Consider the following 5,669-nt stretch of genomic DNA (forward strand, 5'->3'; position numbering starts at 1 on the left):
TTATGTGCAGCCCTGGTTATTTAGCTCATCATATTGCAGCCACAGAAATTCTTTTGTCCATGAAACCATAAAGCTGCACTTTCTTTTTGCCTTATAGTCTGATTTGTCATAACTTCTCCGTTTTGTGGTAAGCTTTTCTTTGGCTGTCACTTCTTCACCCTGACCTGTCTTATTTGGCTCAGCAGAACTGAAATGCTTTTACACATGCACTCACATAAGCTCAGCGATTCTCTGCGCGATCAACCTCTCACATGTTTAAGCTTGCTGCGGGAGATTTCACTTGTCATGTTTGCATAGTAAGCTAACGATTAATAAGACAATGTCAGAGGAATTGGTGCACAAATTATCATCATTCACAGATCAGTGCTGTCGCTCTCTATACACAGTTCGCACGATTGCAAAGTGAAAGCAAAAAAACAAGCGCAAATTCAAACGCGATTACAATATGTCACATATTGACAGTGGCTCACCGATGCCAATGACATAATTACCCAGCTACATTTCTGAAAGAATGCAAAAGCATTGACATATATTTTTCCTACAATAGCCCGACGGGCAGGGAAGAGATAGATTTTGGTAGCCCGACTGAAAAAATCGCTAGCTCCGGGACGTCGGGCTAGCGATATTGCAAGCCCTGTATCTGATTGAGGAATCACTCATCTTTGGAAAAGAGAGTTTATTACAGAGAAATGGCTCTTTCCAAAATAAAAGCTATACTATCCGCTTCTTCTGGGCTATATTCTCAGCAGCATAAGGAGAATCATGTGCTAACAGCTATCTAAATGACTCGGCTAAAGTTAGTAGCATGCTTGTTGTTTTTGTCTTTGCACTAGGATGATGTCGGCGTAAATGTGCAGTCATATTCGTTGTGTTCCCACTAGTGCTTTCAGGTTAATCTCGTTGAAATGACCTTAACGCCACAACACGGCAAATCTCCGTTAACGAGCTACCGCCGATCGCTCCGTGCATGGGGCTAGACGGCCAACACGTTAACGAGCTAACTGCGCTAACACACTAGTTCACACCAATGTAATTGAGCATTGCATGGCACATCCAACATACTGTTTTACTTTAGTCCATGACTCGCTTACCTTCAGGGTCATACGTCACATGAAAACCAAAATAATTCCAAACGCCAGATCTGAATGAGGTTCAATTTGCCTGTTGCAAGGAGAGCTTAACTTCTGTCTCGCTAGCTTGCCCTGCGCTCTTCCTTCTGACTATGCTGTCTGTGTTGAGCGCTCAGTGGATCTGCGCTCGACAGTGCAGCCTAGGCGGAGTAGTCGAACACAAATTCACTGAGCGCTCAACACAGACAGCATTGTCAGAAGGAAAATTGATAAAATAAATTACAAATGTTGTATTGTTCGATACATATGCGTACCGAACCGAAAGCACTGTATCGAACGGTTCAATATCGATACGAATATCGTTGCACCCCTAGTGTATAGAGAGCGACAGCACTGATCTGTGAGTGATGATAATTTGTGCACCAATTCCTCTGACATCGTCTTATTAATCGTTAGCTTACTATGCAAACATGACAAGTGAAATCTCCCGCAGCAAGCTTAAACATGTGAGAGGTTGATCGCGCAGAGAATCGCTGAGCTTATGTGAGTGCGTGTGTAAAAGCAGCACGATATATATTTTAGTTCTGCTGAGCCAAATAAGACAGGTCAGGGTGAAGAAGTGACAGCCAAAGAAAAGCTTACCACAAAACGGAAAAGTTATGACAAATCAAACTATAAGGCAAAAAGAAAGTGCAGCTTTATGGTTTCATGGACAAAAGAATTTCTGTGGCTGCAATATGACGAGCTAAATAACCAGGGCTGCACATAAGTGGTCCGCAGGTGCGCATTCGCTGTCAAAATAAAAAACACGCACAAGGGTTAGGGTTAAATTTAAAAACTGTACTTTTGAGTTAAAATATATATTTATAATTTTAATAAATGACAAATTAAAAATGCATGAGCATTTTTTTGTATCGAAAAAATATCGAACCGTGACACCAAAGTATCGAACCGAACCGAACCGTGAATTTTGTGTATCGTTGCACCCCTAATATATATATCTATATCTATATATATATATATATATATATATATCTATATAGATATATATATATGTATATATACAAGTGCGATAGGAGAAGGATTGTTGAGTGCGAGAGGAAAACTGAAAAATAGGATCATGGCCAAGCTTGAAACCTGGATCCCCCGTATCGTACCACGATTACCGACACTAACAAGCTGATCTACAATACGGCAGCAGTGATCAGTGAGATGCTTGGCTACAAGTTGAACAGCCACAAGGGGCAGTACCCTCCATGGAGAAGGAGGCTAGAGGGCAAGATCAAAGTAGCACGGAGGGAGGTTAGCCAACTAATGGAGTTGCAGAAAGGTGTGACAAAGAAGGTGCATAAGAAATACAGCAAGCTGTCCATACCCGAGGCCTTGGAAACTGCCAAGCAAAGACTCACAGCCTTGGCCAGCCACTTGAGGAGGTACATCAGAGAGATAGAAGGCAGGAGAATAAACCAGCTGTTCTCCACAGAACCAGCGAAGGTGTACTCTCAGTGGCAAGGGAACAATAATAATAACAGAACAGCACCACCAAGGCTAGAGACGGAGCAATACTGGAAGAGCATATGGGAGAAGGACGCAACCCATAACGGCAATGCTCAGTGGCTAGTGGATCTGAGGGCAGACCACAGCAACCTCCCTGAACAGGGTCCAGTAACCATCACAGTGGCAGATATCCAAGAAAGGGTCTCCAGTATGAAGAGTTGGACAGCACCAGGGCCCGACTGGTTCACGCCTACTGGCTAAAGAAGCTGACTGAACTCCACGAGCGTCTGGCAGCACAAATGAACAAACTGCTAGTTAACGAGAGACACCCGGAATGGCTAACCGAAGGTCGGACGGTCCTGATCCCCAAGGACCCCAAGAAGGGACCGGTCCCCTCCAACTACCGACCAATAACCTGCCTCAGTACTACATGGAAGCTCATGTCAGGCATCATATCGGCTAAGATGAGATGGGACACAGAAAGGAATTGGCAAGAATACCAGAGGCACAAAACACCAGCTACTGATAGACAGAACAGTCAGCCGAGACTGCAAGACCAGACTGACCAACCTGTGCACTGCCTGGATTGATTACAAGAAGGCCTATGACTCAATGCCCCACAGCTGGATACTGGAATGCCTAGAATTGTACAAGATCAATAGGACCCTAAGAGCCTTCATCAGGAACTCAATGGGGATGTGGCGTACAACACTAGAGGCCAACTCCAAGCCCATAGCACAAGTCACCATCAAGTGCAGGATCTACCAAGGAGATGCTCTGTCCCCACTGCTGTTCTGCATAGGCCTGAACCCCCTCAGTGAGATCATTAACAAGACTGGCTACGGATACCGACGGAACGGAGCAGTTGTCAGCCACCTCCTGTACATGGATGACATCAAGCTGTATGCCAAGAGTGAACGAGACATCGATTCACTGATCCACACTACCAGGCTATACAGCAATGACATTGGAATGTCGTTCGGACTGGAGAAGTGTAGTCGGATGGTAACAAAGAGAGGGAAGGTAGTCAGAACTGAGGGGATTGAACTACCAGAAGGCAACATTGCAGACATAGAGGACAGTTACAAGTACCTGGGGATCCCGCAGGCGAATGGGAACCATGAAGAGGCCGCTAGAAAGGCTGCAACCACCAAGTACCTGCAGAGGGTCAGGCAAGTCCTGAGGAGTCAGCTGAATGGTAAGAACAAGATGCGGGCCATCAACACGTATGCCCTGCCCGTGATCAGGTACCCTGCTGGGGTAATAGGCTGGCCAAAGGAGGAGATAGAAGCCACTGACATAAAGACAAGAAAGCTCCTTACCATGCATGGAGGGTTGCACCCCAAGTCCAGCACCCTGAGGCTGTACGCTAAGCGGAAGGAAGGGGGCCGGGGACTGGTGAGTGTCAGCACCACAGTCCAGGATGAGACAACGAACATCCAAGAATACATTGGGAAGATGGCCCCAACTGACCGAGTGCTCAGTGAATACCTCAGGCAGCAGAAACCCAAGAAAGAGGAGGGAGACGAGGAACCATCATGGAAGGACAGGCCCCTGCACGGTATGTACCACCGGCAGATAGAGGAGGTGGCTGATATCCAGAAATCCTACCAGTGGCTGGACAAAGCTGGACTGAAAGACAGCACAGAGGCACTAATCATGGCAGCACAAGAACAAGCTCTGAGTACAAGATCCATAGAGGCTGGGGTCTATCACACCAGGCAAGACCCCAGGTGCAGGCTGTGTAAAGATGCCCCAGAGACAATCCAGCACATAACAGCAGGGTGCAAGATGCTAGCAGGCAAGGCATACATGGAACGCCATAACCAAGTGGCCGGCATAGTGTACAGGAACATCTGTGCCGAGTATAACCTGGAAGTCCCGAGGTCAAAATGGGAGATGCCCCCAAGGGTGGTGGAGAATGGCCGAGCTAAGATCCTGTGGGACTTCCAGATACAGATGGACAAAATGGTGGTGGCTAACCAACCGGACATAGTGGTGGTAGACAAACAGAAGAAGACGGCCGTAGTGATCGATGTAGCGGTTCCGAATGACAGCAATATCAGGAAGAAGGAACACGAGAAGCTGGAGAAATACCAAGGGCTCAGAGAAGAGCTCGAGAGGATGTGGAGGGTGAAGGTAACGGTGGTCCCCGTGGTAATCGGAGCACTAGGTGCGGTGACTCCCAAGCTAGGCGAGTGGCTCCAGCAGATCCCGGGAATAACATCGGAGATCTCTGTCCAGAAGAGCGCAGTCCTGGGAACGGCTAAGATACTGCGCAGGACCCTCAAGCTCCCAGGCCTCTGGTAGAGGACCCGAGCTTGAAGGATAAACCGCCCGCAGGGGCGTGCTGGGTGTTATATATATATATATATATATATTCCAGCTGTCTTAGGGCGATAGGCAGGGTACACCCTGGACAGGTTGCCAGTCTGTCGCAGGGCTAACACATGGAGACAGACAACCATTCACACTCACACCTTTTCACAATTCAGAGTTAACCTAATCCCATTAACTGCATGTCTTTGGACTATGGGAGTACCCAGAGAGAACCCACGCAAACTCCAAACAGGAAGACCCCAGTCTGATGGTGGATTGGAACTCAGGGCCTTCTTGCTGTGAGGCAACAGTGCTAACCACCTATAAAAAAAACAAAAATTATATGTGAAAAATTATATGTGTAAAACTATTGGTGCCTACCAGTCTTGCGCCTCAGAATCCTAGTAGATGCACCTGTGGTATGAATTTAAAAATCCGGTTTTGATTGGTTCTCAAATCACCAAATTAGAATATTCCAGATTACATGTTTCTTGCATTCAGTCTAGATATAGATTTTTTAGATGCACCAATGGGATCACTTTTTACCAATCAACTTATCACTGTAACCAGTAAAACAAATAGAAAGTGTTTAACCTGTTCTCGGAAGTACTCAGAAAAACACAAGAACAGCAATGGCATCTCAATCTCCTGATGAAGAACAAGATACTGATACAATTCTAAACCCAAGATGAGCATATTAAGATGCAACTTCTACAGATGCATTATAGAGGTTTCTCACAAAAATTTGCAATTTAAAGTCATGACGATAAAGTGGCTCATGAG

This window comes from Simochromis diagramma, unplaced genomic scaffold (genome assembly GCF_900408965.1).
Source record: "Simochromis diagramma unplaced genomic scaffold, fSimDia1.1 OVJJ01000293.1, whole genome shotgun sequence".
In the NCBI taxonomy this organism is placed as follows: domain Eukaryota; kingdom Metazoa; phylum Chordata; class Actinopteri; order Cichliformes; family Cichlidae; genus Simochromis; species Simochromis diagramma.